Source organism: Alosa pseudoharengus, unplaced genomic scaffold, assembly GCF_046254945.1.
Source record: "Alosa pseudoharengus isolate Yale_2024_CS ecotype anadromous, Long Island Sound unplaced genomic scaffold, YU_APseudo_1.1 YU_APseudo_1.1_scf_21, whole genome shotgun sequence".
NCBI lineage: Eukaryota > Metazoa > Chordata > Actinopteri > Clupeiformes > Clupeidae > Alosa > Alosa pseudoharengus.
Genome location: NW_027468674.1, coordinates 3,076,086 through 3,092,470, shown reverse-complemented (window position 1 = coordinate 3,092,470; position 16,385 = coordinate 3,076,086). Strand labels below are relative to the sequence as shown.

Sequence of the window (16,385 nt, the reverse complement as noted above, 5' to 3'; positions counted from 1 at the left end):
ACATTATTATCTTTGTTAACATAGTTAGCATAACTACTAGCAAACATTGGAGCCATTCCAACTGTTAGTTATCGTCAACTATCTGCCTAAATAATTTAACCATTTCAATTATCAACCTATTTAACTGTTCAGTCATTCCAACTATAGTAAACCTTATCTACCAAGCAAATAATTTAACCATATGAACTCATCATATTTTTGCGTTTTCATGCACTGTATTTCCTTCAGGAAATGCTTTTCTAGTTATTATTCTTCTTCTAACGCACTTAATGCAGCTTCAACCGTTTAACGTAGAAACTTCATTCAAACTATGTTACGTAGGTCTTACTTAGGACATGTGAGCTTTGTATTTTTCAACTTTGTAACTTTTATACTTTTTAAACTATTAATTAAAAACTAATCAAAATTTCCCCATTGACTTAACATTATGATTATGACATCACAATACGGCCGTTAAGCAATTAGAATCCTATGGCAGGTGTTCGGGCCACCTGGATCAACTGCCAGTCTCAGGCTTTAAGCATACAAACTGGCCCTATTAAGACTACACATCCTGTCCAACTGCTTCCTCTGCCAAAAACTGTTTCAAAATAAAAGTCATCACTACAATATTTCACTGTTAAACAATTTAACCCTTTAAACTACTGAACTTTTTAACTGTTCAGCCACTGTAACTGTTACTTGTCATCAACTATGACTCCTACCTACTGTAGCTAGTTAGCATGGTTAACATAGTTAGCATGCTAGCATGCTAGTTAGCATTTTTTGCAAAACTGCTAAAAATGATTAGCTAAGTCAGCTAAGTCACATGGTTAGCATAGTTAGCATGCTAGCATGTTAGCATGCTAGTTAGCATTTTTTACAAAACTGCTAAAAATGATTAGCTAAGTTAGCTAAGTCACATGGTTAGCATAGTTAGCATGTTAGCATGCTAGTTAGCATTTTTTGCAAAACTGCTAAAAATGATTAGCTAAGTTAGCTAAGTCACATGGTTAGCATAGTAAATGATTAGCTAGGTTAGCTAAGTCATATGGTTAACATAGTTAGCATTTTAGCATTGTTAACATGCTAGTTAGCATAGTAACTTGGTTAACATTATTATCTTTGTTAACATAGTTAGCATAACTGCCAGCAAACATTGGAGCCATTCCAACTGTTAGTTATCGTCAAATATCTGCCTAAATAATTTAACGATTTCAATTATCAACCTATTTAACTGTTCAGTCATTCCAACTATATTAAACCTTATTTACCAATCAAATAATTTAACCATATGAACTCATCATATTTTTGCATTTTCATGCACTGTATTTCCTTCAGGAAATGCTTTTCTAGTTACAGTGCATGAAAATGCACTGTACTGTTCTTCCTAGGCTTCTTCTTATTACAGTGCATGAAAATGCACTGTACTGTTCTTCCTAGGCTTCTTATTACAGTGCATGAAAATGCACTGTACTGTTCTTCCTAGGCTTCTTATTCTTCTTATTCTTATTCTTCTTCTAACGCGCTTAATGCAGCTTCAACCGTTTAACGTAAAAACTTCATTCAAACTATGTTACGTAGGTCTTACTTAGGACATGGGTGCTATGTATTTTTCAGCTTTGTAACTTTTATACTTTTTAAACTATTAATTAAAAACTAATCAAAATTTCCCCATAGACTTAACATGGGCTGATGACATCACAATAGAGCCGTTAAGCAATTAGAATCCTATGGCAGGTGTTCGGGCCAGCTGCATCAACTGCCAGTCTCAGGCTTTAAGCATACAAACTGGACCTATTAAGACTACACATCCTGTTCAACTGCTTCCTCTGCCAAACACTGTTTCAAAATAAAAGTCCTCACTACAATATTTCACTGTTAAACAATTTAACCCTTTAAACTACTGAACTTTTTAACTGTTCAGCCATTGTAACTGTTACTTGTCATCAACTATGACTCCTACCCACTGTAGCTAGTTAGCTAAGTTAGCTAAGTAACTTGGTTAGCATAGTTAGCATGCTAGCATGTTAGCAAGCTAGTTAGCATGCTAGTTAGCATTTTTAGCAAAACTGCTAAAAACGATTAGCTAAGTTAGCTAAGTCACATGGTTAGCATAGTTAGCATGCTAGCATGTTAGCATGCTAGTTAGCATTTTTTGCAAAATTGCTAAAAATGATTAGCTAAGTTAGCTAAGTCACATGGTTAGCATAGTTAGCATGCTAACATGTTAGCATGCTAGTTAGCATTTTTTATAAAACTGCTAAAAATGATTAGCTAAGTTAGCTAAGTCACATGGTTAGCATAGTTAGCATGCTAGCATGTTAGCATGCTAGTTAGCATTTTTTGCAAAACTGCTAAAAATGATTAGCTAAGTTAGCTAAGTCACATGGTTAACATAGTTAGCATGCTAGCATGTTAACATGCTAGTTAGCATTTTTTAGCAAAACTGCTAAAAATGATTAGCTAAGTTAGCTAAGTCACATGGTTAGCATAGTTAGCATGCTAGCATGTTAGCATGCTAGTTAGCATTACTGTTAAAAATGATTAGCGAAGTTAACTAAGTCACATGGTTAACATAATTAACATGTTAGCATGCTAATTAGCATAGTTATCATAACTAATACAAATTATTAGCTAGGTTAGCTAAGTCATATGGTTAGCATAGTTAACATTTTAATATTGTTAGCATGCTAGTTAGCGTAGTTACTTGGTTAACATTATTATCTTTAACATAGTTAGCATAACTACTAGCAAACATTGGAGCCATTCCAATTGTTAGTTATCGTCAACTATCTGCCTAAATAATTTAACCATTTCAATTATCAACCTATTTAACTGTTCAGTCATTCCAACTATAGTAAACCTTATCTACCAAGCAAATAATTTAACCATATGAACTCATCATATTTTTGCATTTTCATGCACTGTATTTCCTTCAGGAAATGCTTATCTAGTTCTTCTTCTAACGCACTTAATGCAGCTTCAACCGTTTAACGTAGAAACTTCATTCAAACTATGTTACGTAGGTCTTACTTAGGACATGTGAGCTTTGTATTTTTCAACTTTGTAACTTTTATACTTTTTAAACTATTAATTAAAAACTAATCAAAATTTCCCCATTGACTTAACATTATGATTATGACATCACAATACGGCCGTTAAGCAATTAGAATCCTATGGCAGGTGTTCGGGCCACCTGTTTCAACTGCCAGTCTCAGGCTGTCACTCCCCGATGTGAGTCGCTACCCGATGTGAGTCACGCATGCTCAGATTGATAGGTTTTACGGCATAACGCCAAGGGATCCGACTGAAATCCATAAAATAATTCACTTTTCTGTTTCAAAAACGTTTTAGCTATCTAAGATTGTTTGATTGCTAACGTTAGCAAACGCCATTCAAGTGACAGCCTTTGTTGTGCTTGATTGCTTACTTACTTGCCAGCAGTTAACAAACTTTGTTATGTAGGTCAATTTTTATTGATATTACAGAAGTCTCTCGCTAGCAGGCTACTTCAGCCTCTAATCTAGAACTGACATTAGAGATCATGCCGTGAAAATGTGATGCCTTACGCTAAATAATACATTACTGCTGTGTAGGCTAATGTCATTATTCTGTGGCTAACAGCACAGGTAGTCCAAAGTAGCAAAGTGACGCATGCGCGACTCACATCCGGTAGCGACTCACATCGGGGAGTGACAAGGCTTTAAGCATACAAACTGGCCCTATTAAGACTACACATCCTGTTCAACTGCTTCCTCTGCCAAAAACTGTTTCAAAATAAAAGTCCTCACTACAATATTTCACTGTTAAACAATTTAACCCTTTAAACTACTGAACTTTTTAACTGTTCAGCCATTGTAACTGTTACTTGTCATCAACTATGACTCCTACCCACTGTAGCTAGTTAGCATGGTTAGCATAGTTAGCATGATAGCATGTTAGCATGCTAGCATGTTAGCATGCTAGTTAGCATTTTTTACAAAACTGCTAAAAATGATTAGCTAAGTTAGCTAAGTCACATGGTTAGCATAGTTAGCATGCTAGCATGTTAGCATGCTAGTTAGCATTTTTTACAAAACTGCTAAAAATGATTGGCTAAGTTAGCTAAGTCACATGGTTAGCATAGTTAGCATGCTAGCATGTTAGCATGCTAGTTAGCATTTTTTGCAAAACTGCTAAAAATGATTAGCTAAGTTAGCTAAGTCAAATGGTTAGCATAGTTAGGATGCTAGCATGTTAGCATGCTAGTTAGCATTTTTAGTAAAACTGCAAAAAATGATTAGCTAAGTTAGCTAAGTCACATGGTTAGCATAGTTAGCATGCTAGCATGTTAGCATGCTAGTTAGCATTTTTTGTAAAACTGCTAAAAATGATTAGCTAAGTTAGCTAAGTCACATGGTTAGCATAGTTAGCATGCTAGCATGTTAGCATGCTAGTTAGCATTTTTGCAAAACTGCTAAAAATGATTAGCTAAGTTAGCTAAGTCACATGGTTAGCATAGTTAGCATGCTAGCATGTTAGCATAACTGCTAAAAATGATTAGTGAAGTTAGCTAAGTCATATGGTTAGCATAGTTAACATTTGAACATTGTTAACATGCTAGTTAGCATAGTAACTTGGTTAACATTATTATCTTTGTTAACATAGTTAGCATAACTGCTAGCAAAAATTGGAGCCATTCCAACTGTTAGTTTTCGTCAACTATCTGCCTAAATAATTTAACCATTTCAATTATCAACCTATTTAACTGTTTCCAACTATATTAAACCTTATCTACCAAGCAAATAATTTAACCATATGAACTCATCATATTTTTGCATTTTCATGCACTGTATTTCCTTCAGGAAATGCTTTTCTAGTTCTTCTTATTCTTATTCTTCTTCTAACGCGCTTAATGCAGCTTCAACCGTTTAACGTAGAAACTTCATTCAAACTATGTTACGTAGGTCTTACTTAGGACATGGGTGCTATGTATTTTTCAGCTTTGTAACTTTTATACTTTTTAAACTATTAATTAAAAACTAATCAAAATTTCCCCATTGACTTAACATTATGATTATGACATCACAATACGGCCGTTAAGCAATTAGAATCCTATGGCAGGTGTTCGGGCCACCTGGATCAACTGCCAGTCTCAGGCTTTAAGCATACAAACTGGCCCTATTAAGACTACACATCCTGTTCAACTGCTTCCTCTGCCAAAAACTTTCAAAATAAAAGTCCTCACTACAATATTTCACTGTTAAACAATTTAACCCTTTAAACTACTGGACTTTTTAACTGTTCAGCCATTGTAACTGTTACTTGTCATCAACTATGACTCCTACCCACTGTAGCTAGTTAGCTAAGTTAGCTAAGTAACATGGTTAGCATAGTTAGCATGCTAACATATTAGCATGCTAGTTAGCATAGTTAGCATAACTGCTAAAAATGATTAGCGAAGTTAGCTAAGTCACATGGTGACCATAGTTAGCATGCTAGCATGTTAGCATGCTAGTTAGCATAGTTAGCATAACTGCTAAAAATGATTAGCGAAGTTAGCTAAGTCACATGGTGACCATAGTTAGCATGCTAGCATGTTAGCATGCTAGTTAGCATAACTATTAAAAATGATTAGCGAAGTTAGCTAAGTCACATGGTGACCATAGTTAGCATGCTAGCATGTTAGCATGCTAGTTAGCATAACTGTTAAAAATGATTAGCGAAGTTAGCTAAATTTCCCCATAGACTTAACATTGGCCCTTTATGACATCATAGCAATTAGAATCTTCTGCCAGGTGTTCCGGCCACCTGCATCAACTGTCAGTTTCTCAGGCTTTAAGCATATAGTCTCATTCTCTTAAGAGTACACATCCTGTTCAACTGTTTCCTCTGTCCACAACATAATTTAACCATTTAAACTATCCACCTATTTAACTGTTCAGTCATTCCAACTATATTAAACAGCCTTGCAACCACTTTCGCAGTTAAGCCTAGCAACCAGTATAACAACCAATGAGTTTTACCTAGCAACCAGCATAGCAACCACCACAACTAACCTAGCAACAGCCTACCAACCACCTCAAGTACCATAGCAACACCCTAGCAACCATGTCAAATACCCTAGCAACAGCCTAGCAACCACTTCCACAGTTACAACCTAGCAACCAATATAACGACCAATGAGTTTAACCTAGCAACGAGCATACCAACCACCACAACTATCCTAGCAATAGCCTAGCAACCACCTCAAGTACCCTAGCAACAGCATAGCAACCACCATAACTACCCTAGCAACAGCCTAGCAACCACCTCCAGTACCCTAGCAACAGCCTAGCAACCATGTGAAATACCCTAGCAACAGCCTAGCAACCACTTCCACATTTACAACCTTGCAGTCAATATTGTAACCAATGAGATTAACCTAGCAGCCACCACAACTAACCTAGCAACAGCCTAGCACCCATGTCAAATACCCTAGCAACAGCCTAGCAACCACCTCAAGTACCCTAGCAACAGCCTAGCAACCACTTCCACAATTACAACCTAGCAACCAATGAGATTAACGTAGCAACCAGCATAGCAACCACCACAACTAACCTAGCAACAGCTTAGCAACCATGTCAAATACCCTAGCAACAGCATAGTAACCACTCCCACAGTTGCAACCTAGCAACCAATATAGCAACCAATGAGATTAACCTAGCAACCACTACAACTAACCTAGCAACAGCCCGGGAACCACTTCAAGTATCCTAGCAACAACACTTCAACCTCTCCCACAATGACAACCCAGCAACCAACATAGCAACCAACATGAATACCCTAGCAACCAGCCTAGCAACCACTTAATTACCCTAGCAACAACATGGCAACCACCACTATAATGTCAACCTAGTAACCACCATAACAACTTCAGCCATTCCAACTGTCAGTTGTCATCAGCTATGTCTACAGACAGCTATATTAAACCACCACCTACTTAGCAACCAACATGATTAACCTAGCAACCAGCATAACAACCATCACAAGTACCCTAGCAACAACCTAGCAACCACCTAAAGTACCCAAGCAAAAGCCTAGCAACCATTCTCAAAATGACAACCTAGCAACCAACATAACAACCAACATGATTACCGTAAAACTCCAAATAATAGCCCGGGCTTTTATTTTCCCAAATCGCCGAACTGCACCGGCTAGTATTAGAGACAGGCGTCTATATGAGACAGGCCTTTAATTCCCTTTACACAAAACTTTTCCTCTGCAAAGATGGAAAATATTATCGAATTAATTATTTCAAACACACTGAATGTCTACCTATATGACTAGGCTATCTGTTGACAATTATGGATCATCATTCATTTAGTGTTGAGATGTTGTTCATTGAGTGAGATACAGTAAGATCCAAATAGCAGGGATAGCCAGAACAGATGGAACACGTTTTAATTAAACATAATCTACAAAGAGATCGTATCACACTGAAAGCTCATATTTTGTCACTAGCAAATAGCCTATATCGGTCCTTTGTCAAATACAGTTGCATTATCAGCCCTGACCCAAACCGTTCAGGAATTATTTATGCAAAAGTGGAACGTGCTTAATGTTTCATTCTCCCTCCTTTTCAGCACGAATGAAACAGCATGAGAGAGCATGAACCATATTGTTTCTCCCGTTTTGTATTTGCCAAATTTGACAACAGTCTACATTCAAATCATAGCCTACTTCCAGGCGCGCGGGAACATATTTTTGACCAGGGGTGCTGAATAACAAAATAATCATGGATGTCCAACGATTTCTTCCCCAGCATATGATTCGAATTTAGACAGCTAAATACGCCATTTCACCGCCGTGTATGAGTAGGTCTAAGAGTGAGAAGTTGTATAATGCCCTGGGCAGCCACATTCCACTGCAACTATGCGCAGCACTTGCGACTCATCAATAAAAACTGTGCGCGCACACACCAGTCCCATAGAAGCGCACTTGACTTTACATCATTAACCTATTTCAGTAGGTTATATAACCAGAGAATGTCCGTAGACGGGCTCTGATATAGCCTAGTCTAAGGTAAATTCCTTTTCTGACTTCTTTCTCTTTATCGCCATGGTATTTAGAATAAAGAATAACGTTCGCGAACCGTTCTGGTTTTGTTGCCAGCATAAAAACAAGCTTACCATCGGCCTATCCACAAGTTTTAAACACAAGGGATGAATTGAACGATGACGAAGTCGGACATATAGGCATAGTTCATATTGGAAAAAAAGTTATACAATTTGGAACTCTTCTCCCCACCGCAGTCTTTTAATGCCATCTAATCATAACGTGCCCAATCTGTGCCATACTTAAGCCCAAATCACACCCAAGATTCGAAACGAGGTGAGCAGCAACTTGATGCAACATTCTAAAACCTTGCAACTGTGACCAGACATGTGAATGCTTTGCGACGGCTTGGAACGACGTGCAACATCTAATTCACACTGCTGTAACCTCCTTTCTGTAACGGTTTCGTGTCATTGCGAATCCTTAAACAAACGATCTGACGGGTTTTAGAAGATTAAATACAACCCGAAACTAAAAAACAGACCAGGCCTCTACTAGAGACCGGCCTTTAACCCAAACCTGTAGCCACACCAGGCGTTTAAAAGAGACAGGCGTCTCTTAGGGACTTGGCGATTATTTGAAGTTATACGGTAAGCCTGTCTGAAGTAGCATCAACTTTAACATGAGGCTGAAGCTATTCTACTAACCTGAGTTAGCCGCATCTGCTTCTTGTTCACTTAAACCAGACTTAAATCAGCTTGAGCATGAGTTAATATCTGCTTGTGCATGAGTTCAACACTAGAGCTGTATAGGTGATTTAGGAAGACCTGATTTACTGTTGTAAAATTAAGGTAAAATTAAAAGAAGGAAACTTCAATTTACACACCATCTGCAGCATTTTAAGTGAACTAGGAAAGGAAAAAAGAAATTGTAGCACTGGTGAAATTGGAGAAGATAGTCGTTTGAAATGCTATAATTTGATCTTTTACTATTTTATTTTTGTCTTCTGCTTGTTCGAACATAGTATCAATAGGCGCATTCAAGATGAACTCTGACTGAGTCCATCTGACTGACAAGATCTGCCGGTTCAAATTGAAGGAGCATAAGACCACAGCAGAAGAAGTTGAACAAATCTTTCAGTACGATTTGTGTCAGAAATTACAGTATGTGACATCATGACGGTTGTGTCGAGACTCGTGCACAGCTCTGCAACCACTTCCCGCAATAACTCAAGGTCATGTGACCTAAATTGCATTGCAGGCTGCATGCGCCTGTAGTTTACTCACTGGAACTAAGAAGTGTGATTACACTTTTTTCCTTAGCCTTTAATATTCTCTGATAATGTTCCTCGTTTATTTTAACTGCCCAGCCTTCAATTTTTTTTTTATTAATACACTAGGCCTATATCATTTTCTTTTTGTCTATTTAAACCACCATCAATTTGATTGCTGACAATTGTTTTATTTTGTTTGACTTTATTTTAATCTCATTATTATTGTTGTTTATTATTTTGTTTATTTTTACTATTTTGTTTATTTTAAAGCACTTTGGATCAACTCTGCAAACCTCCTGAGACCCTGCGTCCTCGTATGAGGACATAACATTTAGGCTTTGCAGGACTTTCTACTTCAATATTCTGAATACATTTCTGTTGCCCTCATATCATGACAGTTTTTTGCACCAGTTAGTGGTAATAAAAGCACATTACACTGTGTTGGGAAAAAACAAGATGGCGTCGATATCAACCTAAATGTTTTATCAGCGGGCACATGACAACTGTCGTCATAGTAAAGTGCCATTGTAATTTATGGGGTTGAAACTTGTTTATTCATGCTTATTAACAGTTCTAGTATGATATGGCATACATTTTTTACATTTATTTTTTATTGTAACACATCAGGAAGCTTTTATCTTTTATGTCCTCATTCCAGCCGCTTCCAGATTGATTCCACATAATAGACCTATGGTGCTAGTTCTAAAAGTTTAGCAGTTTCCAATACACACATGCACACACATTGTTTTTTGCATTTTGCACTGTTTTCACACAGTTTTGTCAACTAAACTTAAAATTGATTTTTTAAATTATATGTTCTAATGAATATGCACTCGTTTTACTAAATCATGCGCTCATTTTACTGAGTTGTGCACTCATTCTAGTACATAGTGTGCTCATTTTACTAAATTGTCCACTCTTTTTAGTAAATAGTTCACTCATTTTACTAAACTGTGAGCTCATTTGACAAAAATAGCTAATTTTGCTAAATCATGCTCTCATTGTACTAGAATGTGCACTGAATTTAGCAAATGATGTGCTCAGTTTCATAAATAGTGTGCTCATTTTACTAAATTGTGGGCTCATAGCTAAATTGTACTTGCATTTAGCTAAATTACACACATTTTTAGTAAAATGAGTGCACATTATCTTGATATACACACAAAATATCTTGCAATGACACCTCCAGGGTGCCATACTATCACACACACACACACACACACACAGTTTGCATTATTTTGCACATCCTTGAATTTAGTGTTTCATTGTTTATGTTTTTGTTACTTTAAAAAAAAAAAAAAAAATCAATTGAAATACATAGGTGCACTCTTTCACATGTACCTTTGTATACACGCACGCATGCGCGCGCGTGCACACGCACACACACACACACACACACACACACACTAACAAACACACACACACTTTATACTTTTGTTTTACTCTTAACTCTATTCTATTCTGATGAAATAAACAGAGTTACACTTTGTTACACAATGGCGATTTAGTTGTGTTTTATGGTAAAATAGACCCAATGTCCTCAAATGAGGACATCACTTTTCTCAAAAACTACTTGATGTACAGAGGTGAAATTTATTTTGTATACTCATGAAGCCCTAATAAACCAAAATAAATGAGAGAAATAAAAAATGCATTCAAATTTATACCCCGGGTCTCAGGAGGTTAAGTGACCTGACTTGACCAAACCTGCCCATGCCCTTCAGTCAATGACGTCGCTTAGTCTCGCGCTTGACACATTTACTCGGAATCAATCCATCGTCTACTCCTTAGCTTCACTCTCGTTGTACCTGAGCTGACTGAGTGGTGTCGTCGCCTCTGTCAAGTTTGCAGCCTTCAAAAACTTCGCCCTGAAGTTACCGGGACTTCACATTACCACAAAAGTAAGTTTTATTCTCTTAACGTTAACACTAGAGGTATTTTGGTAAGGTTAACAGCGTTCTTTGTATCGATAGCTATCTTAAATGAGCCTCTGCTGGTACCTAAGCGGCTAGCTAACGTTAACGTTAGCTGCTAACTTAACTTTATAGCTAGCACTACGGTTAACGCTAACGACCACGTAAATTACTCTAATCATATCACTTTTATTCGACTCATGTTGTCAAAAACAATGTTTACGAATTGTTTCCGACAATTCGTAGGGTAGTAGTACCATAACGTTAGCTGACTCAAAGTCTGTCATAGTAATTGATTGGTGAAGTCTGACATTTGGAAACTGTCGGTAGTAAGCTTAAAACATTGCAGCAACATTGAAAGGTCAGCGCCAGTGGGGTTAAAGTTAAACAAATTTAAACTTTGAGCGTCACATTAAAAACGCCGGCCACAACGTGAACCCGAGACCGAAATGAAGGCGTCTCCATAGAGAAACAATTGGCCAACGAGGCGTTTGACGGTATGCCTTGAAATAGTACGTTAACGTTAGACCAGCACATAACGTAGGCTAGATGTTGCCAACATGCCTGTAACCTCCATATGGGCAATGGACAACAGCATGATAAAGCACAAAAATCTACCCTGAATCCAATGCAATCACATATTTTCTAACTTTATGGTGGCGAGAAAAGACATATCTAGAAAATCATATAGAAATATCTAGCCTAGCAACCTACTAGTACAATTATTTTCTGATTCTTATGTTACAGTAGCCTGGCAATTTGCCATCCCCTTGGTAAGTGGTGGAGGGAGATGAAAATCGAGCGGAAGTACGTAGGAAGGCAATTAAGCCAGGCTAATGTTACAGCAAACAAACTTATTTCTAAGTGTGCCCCTAATACTTGTGTCAAGCACTTTTGGTCACACATGTGAGAAGTAGTGCTGCTTTTTGTTAAATTAACATACTTGTGTTGCATTGTAATGTTATAGCAGTTGTCATGATTTCACACAAGTTTCTTTATTCAACAGCAAGCAATAGTCTTTTTAAAGACTTTTTCCATCTCCACCTTCCCTTGTGGTGCGGCAGTCTTTGCCACAGAAATACTCCCAAGACTCCCATCTCCCATCCTGTCTTCCCTTGCTGTGCTGCAGACTTTTCAGGTATGTCATCTTAATTATTTTTACTGCTAGACCAGCTATGCTGCTTGCTTACACTTTTTTGGTTACACAAACATGTAAATTGTGTTTTTATTGACTTTGAAGAAAAATAGCTACTTCACTGATTTGGTGTAGTACTGTTACCTACTGTAACTTATGGAGGCCAGGTGACTGACAGAACTAGCAAGCTAGTTAAAATAGTTGACTTGCAGGTTGCTTGTCTTGATGGCAGAATGCCTACCATATCGGCATTGACAACTGCAAATGTGTCCAAACTTTTTCTTTTTATTAAAAGTAACCATCATATCACATAACCATAACAATCAACCATCACATATGTCCTGTTTTTTTCTTTAACCCATAAAAGATGACTACAATTGAATGTTAAACTGCCTACAAAATCTGCTCCTGCTCTGCATAATATACTGCTGTGCTGAATTTTGTATTAGTTTTCTTTGCTCACTTCACTTAATTCATCCTACATCACTAAAACCGACCTATTGCTGAAATTGATCGAACCGAGAAAGCGACAATGTTGCCGTGTGTGTTGCTGCTTATTTTTGGATGTGTGTAACGTGTGTTTTTTTCTTCTTTGTTTGCCTTTTAGGCTTGTTCCAGACCAGCCCTGTCAGAGCGGTGTCTGCGTGTCACTTGTGACGCTGCCTGTCATTGTCTGCACACCCTGCACTACACTGCACTGCACTCATATACAACAGAACCCACTAACGCCTACCTGCAAACATATCTACGACAAGAACCAAACACTTGCTGAGAACATATCTGACTGCACATACTATACTCTGAACCCTTTTGATTGAAACCGCCTTTGATATTGAAACCGCCTTAAAGATTGAAACCGCCTTTGAAACTGAAAACGCCTTTGAATTCTGAACCATTTTGAGACTGAAACCTCCTTTGAATCCTCTTCTGAACCATTTTGAGACTGAAACCTCCTTTGAATTCTGAACCATTTTGAGACTGAAACCCCCTTTGAATCATATTCTGAACCATTTTGAAACTGAATCCTTTGCTGAATACTACTTTGAATCATATTGAGACTTTGCTACAAGAATTGACCACTTTGTGAAAGCACTATATAAAGACTCTAAACCATACTGATAAAACTATTACTGTGAACTATACATACCTGTGAAACGTTGATATATTTCAATAATACCTGTCAAAGTTGTCTTTGCTGTTATATACCTACGTACTTTTAGACCTGGGCTGTGCTGCAAGACTGAACCTGAGCTGTGTGAGGACTTTGAGATTCCATCCTAGTTCTGCATGAAACTGATCTCAAGAGCTTCCTCTCATTCTTCATCAGTGTCATCAAGTGTTACCTCTACGTAGCCATTCCAGTGCCATATTCAGAATTGCCACTGATAAACAAAATACGCATTAACATAAAATTGAGGATAATTTCAGAATTTAATCGATAATTAAACTAAAGTAAATATTGTGTGTGAAGGTGAAAATTGTCATTTTGTACTTTTGACAGCCAGCTTGTTATTTATTGGGTGCCAAACATATTCTAATCATTTTGTTTTAATTCTTTGCTTAGCAACATTTCATTTTTGGGCCTACTATTTATTGTAATAAACCACTGAAATATATACTAGTGTTTGGATATTGAGTTTATTAACATTCAATCTTATCTAACTGTTTTTGTATACTCAGATTAAGTTGATTAAGTAACCTGTGAGTAGAACAGTAAGTGCTATTGTATAATCTGATAAACAATAATTTGTACAACCCATATTAGACTTAACTAAACTTGACCAGTAGACTATATTAAGCGAAGATTGTAGCATTTTGAAACATGCCAAGGAAAGGCCGTCGCTCAGAGGCTCAAAAGAGACGTTGGCGTAAGTTGGACCTCTCTGAAGTTGAACCACATCAGTCTTCATTAGACCAAAGTGACTTGAATGAGAGAGAACAGGTAAATGAGGTAACTAGTGTTTTCCGCATGAACATGGAGCAGAGAGCCATCACATGTGTTCAAGCAACTCATAGCCAACGTGATGTAAAGTATGGGAACAACAGTAACAAGCAGTGCACCTGCAATTCCCTGGTATTTTTGGCAACTCTCCATTACAGAACTGAGCTCAACAGTGATGATCTTGACTACGTTTTGCAAAAAGGTAACTTGATGTACAGTGAAGCACTGGTAAGGTTGAGCGCGAGAGGCAATGAAGCACCCGACCACTTGGCTCTTGATGAATTACCTGATAGTGTTGAGATCTATGGACAGGTGTATCATATTGAAAAGTGCCCGTCACGGTTTGGTTATCTGAGGCAAGAAGGACCTGATGGTGTGGACTTCCTACAGCTCTCTGAAAGACTGCATTGTTTGTCAAATGATGTAAAGTTTGCACTGCTAACTGTAGGTAGCTCAACAATAGCTTTGTTTAGAGATGATGATAAATATGGAGTTTTTGATCCACATTCAAGAACACCTTATGGATTTCCAGCAAACAATGGCACTGCTGTGATGTTGACCTTTGTCAGCTTGAGTGACGTGATTGATCATCTGCTTGCATTCTGGACATTACTTGAATCATCTGATGCATGGATTTATGAGTTAATGCCAGTGTTATTTACATCTGAGTGTAATAATGAACAGGGAAGCCACACTGACAATGTGCAACCTGCTCAGACTGCAGAGTTCCCAGCTCCAGCCATTTCTGAGAATTCACTTACTAAACATAATAAGGATCGCAGGCGCAGAAAAGCTGCCAAAGCACAAAAGGATATATCCTGCAGTGAGAACAACAGAATCAGACAGCGAAAATATTATGAACAGAATAGAATGAAAAAAATTGAATATGAAAGACAGAAATATGCAGTTTCAGATTTCAGAGATATGAGTTTCAGATTGAGAAAACAGGCTTACATGCAGAAACATTATGCAAATGATCCAACCTATCGTTCAAGAAAGAAGTTGACCATAAAACATCACTATGCAAATGATCCGACCTATCGTTCAAGACAGAAGTTGACCATGAAACATCACTATGCAAATAATCCAACCTATCGTTCAAGAAAGAAGTTGACCATAAAACATCACTATGCAAATGATCCGACCTATCGTTCAAGACAGAAGTTGACCATGAAACATCACTATGCAAATGATCCGACCTATCGTTCAAGAAAGAAGTTGACCATGAAACATCACTATGCAAATGATCCGACCTATCGTTCAAGAAAGAAGTTTACCATAAAACATCACTATGCAAATGATCCGACCTATCGTTCAAGACAAAAGTTGACCATGAAACATCACTATGCAAATGATCCAACATACAGGCAGAAAAAAAAGGAAACCTTCACTGACAGATACAGAAATGACCCTTTATTCAGGCATTATCGTTCTCTACAAAAAAAGAAGAATGCAGGTGTGGGCCTAAATAACAGTTTTCAGAGAATGATTCACAAAATGCGTTGTGCTGTACATATACAACGTAAATACCGCAATCTTACACGCCTGTCTAGACATCAATCAGAGCATGAGGTTGAACAACAGTCAACACCAACAGAAACCACCCTTTTGCATGATGCCATCGCATCTTTTCGAATGGATGTACAGAACGGCCCTACTTTTGTTTGCACAGTGTGTCACAGAGCTTTGTTTTATAATCAGGTAAAAGAGTGCAATCATGAAAGTTATAAAAAGAATCGAGCCATGGTTGATCAATGCTTAACAGGCAAATATGTACATACATGCAGCGAGCAGTGCAGTGCACTTGAATCATGTTGTGCACCAGATGAAAAGACAGAGTGGATTTGTTACAGCTGTCATGAAAACTTGAAGATGGGGAAAATGCCGGCCATTGCTGTAAACAATATGTTAGAGCTATCACCAATTCCTCCAGAGCTCAGTAATCTTAATATACTTGAAAGGCACATCATAGCACGGTACATACCATTTGCAAAAATAATCAGTCTTCCCAAAGGCCAGCAGAAATTAATACATGGTGGAATTGTTTGCGTACCTTCAGACATTGAATCAACAGTCAATGCTTTGCCTAGACCTAGCAGCCAGTCGCAGCTTTTGAAAGTGAAG

At 37.6% G+C, this 16,385-nt stretch overlaps 1 protein-coding gene and 1 long non-coding RNA gene across 2 annotated transcripts in view; one reads left to right on the top strand and one right to left on the bottom strand.

Annotated features, from left to right (window-relative positions):
- Positions 1-16,385, bottom strand: part of LOC143138676 (P2X purinoceptor 4a-like) — a 103,055-nt gene that overhangs the window by 46,742 nt on the left and 39,928 nt on the right. The gene's annotated exons all lie outside the window — the stretch shown is intronic.
- On the top strand, positions 11,064-13,893 carry LOC143137462 (uncharacterized). The gene is made up of 3 exons (XR_012989967.1): positions 11,064-11,172; positions 12,191-12,322; positions 12,927-13,893. It is a non-coding gene; the product is annotated as an uncharacterized LOC143137462 (long non-coding RNA).